Source organism: Tupaia chinensis, unplaced genomic scaffold (genome assembly GCF_000334495.1).
Source record: "Tupaia chinensis unplaced genomic scaffold, TupChi_1.0 Scaffold143655_1, whole genome shotgun sequence".
NCBI classification, from domain to species: domain Eukaryota; kingdom Metazoa; phylum Chordata; class Mammalia; order Scandentia; family Tupaiidae; genus Tupaia; species Tupaia belangeri.
In genome coordinates this window covers 44,803-47,291 of record NW_006203503.1, presented here as the reverse complement: position 1 = coordinate 47,291, position 2,489 = coordinate 44,803, and positions in this window count along the sequence as shown.

Below are 2,489 nucleotides of genomic sequence, written 5' to 3'. Positions count from 1 at the left end.
GTAACCTTCACACCACTTGCTGGATCCATACTACCCTCTTTTAGCAATAAAGTTCGGTACTGAATATATTTTCTTAATGTTAACAAGATTTACAGAATCAAAGACATTCATTTCTATGACAGCAAAACCTTAGAGAATATTAATGTGTATTTTGTAAACAATTATTTATTATAATTATTATTTTAATTTGACCAGAAAGACAGAGAGAGGGAAAGTGAGAAAGCAAGCTCCCAGGTCCAGGACTTAAGCCATGGTCAGCCATGTGTAAAACCAGTGCCCTAATTATCACACTACATGCTGGTTTTAATGTGTATTAGTTAAAAGACGAGTTTCTTGTAGAGATTTGATAAATACTACATATTTCTTTACTGGGAATTTACAATGTATTTATCATATTAAAGCCCCTAAGAAACTCTTCAGTAGCATGTATTTACCTTGTTTACCTCAAATTTCTACATATAAGTCACATACCGTTTTACAATATATTTATAGCATTTAAAGAGAGGTCAGTGTTACCCTTCAGCATAATATAAAAAGGATTTATTCAAGTTTTCTAAAATGAAGTCCAGTATTAGTACTCTGTAATAATTGGCTATTTACTCTCTGCATGGATGTTTCCTATGAGACTTAAGTATTTCTGAGAAAGGGCCACTCACTCCCCATCTCTGGAGGAAGCTTAAAAAATATTTCAGGAGAGAGAAGATGTCTGACTGCTGAGCAGGAACATTTGTAGCATGAATGACAAAGGAGAGAATTAAAATTGGTGATATTGAGAAAGACAAGAAGTTTTGTTTTGTTGTGATTTTTTTGTTTGTTTTGCAGACTGCATTCCCTTGTGTGAGAGAGAGAGAGACAGAGAGAGGAGAAGTGAGATATCGCCCCCCCCCCGAGGGGGGGATGGCCACACCACAATCCATTCTCCTCCATTCTCCTGTTGGGATTTTGGACATGTGACACACATGCACCTAGCATGTTTTTCAAGGTGCCAGATATAGGAATTCAACTGTAGTCATCCATGTGAGCATCCAGTGCCCTAACCACCATACCACCTGCTGGCTCACAGCAAGAAGATTTGTGTTCAAAACGTGCCCAGTGCTATACCATGAAAAATAGAGATTAGCACAAGGCTGGTCCTAGTCTCTACTCTACTTGGGTATAAGAAAAAAGAAATAAAAGAGAAACAAAGGAAATATTTCAAGAGCCATGTCCAAACCCAAGAGACCAGGTCAGCCCAGGGTTTCTTTATCTGCCTAAGTATGCTCCAGCCTCCAGAAAGAGACTTGGGAACTTTTGAGACCCACCCAATGATGGGAATACTTCCAGGATCTTGACCCAAGAATTCTACCCATTCCTCCCTGGCCTCCCAGGCCTTTGCTGATCTTTTGGTTAGAAATAGCCCCACTCCTCTACAGCCACAACAGTAGGAGAAACAGTCATCATACTCAAGGGACTTTTTTTTTGAGAGAGAGATTTTTTGCTATAGGGCGCGTGTGCTCGCCATACAGACAGAGAGAGACATAGAGACAGAAAGCGAGAAATCACCCCCCCAGGGGGGATGGTCATGCTGCAATCCCTTCTCCATTCTCCTCTTGGGATCTTGGGCATGCACGCACACGCGCCCGGCGTGAGTTTTAAGCCACCGGGTCCAGGATGCAAACCGCAGTCAACTACGTGGGAGTCCAGCGACACAGCCATTATGCTAACTGCTGGTTCCCCTAGGACATCTTTGATAGCAGGATCTGTTCCAAAGTATTGACTCAAAATATAGTTAATCAGGCTTTTTGTTTTTAACTTTTGTTATAGGGCACATGCATTTGTTGCTGAAGAGAGCAAGAGTAAGAGAGAGAGAGAGAGAAAGAGAGAGAATGAGAAAGCACACATTAAAAGATAAGAGCAAGTCACAATCCCTTCTCCATCTTTGTTTTTGTGCTATTTCAGTATACATACACACATGTGAATTGCATTTTATTAAGTCACCCAGTCATGCCCTTGACAATGTGGGACCCAGCACCTGCTAGCTCAGCATTATTTTTAAAAATTGTTTCAAAATGGATACCAGGTGGTGTTGTGGTTACAGTACTGGACTCCTGCATGACCAATTATGGCTTTTATTTTTTGTTGCCCACCTCTAAATAACCGCCAACTTATAAATCACATTGAGCACGTGTGTGTTCAAAATTCTTAGAGGAGAATGGAAGAGATTGGATCTTGAAACATGTCTGTTCTCCCTGTTGATTATTTGCTATGCAGAATCATTTTAGTTTGCTATAATATCAGGTGAAATTTTTTGCTTTTGTTGCCTCTGATTTTCAGGCCTTCTTTAAAAAATTTGTGCCAAGATCAATACCTGAGGAATTTCTTCTATTTTTTTCATCTGTAGTTCTTTTTAGTGTCTTACATTTAAGTTTATAACCTGTTCTTTCTGATATGGATAGCCACTGTCTTCAAAACTACTTAAACTAATGTCCTTTCCCCAATCTATGTTCTTG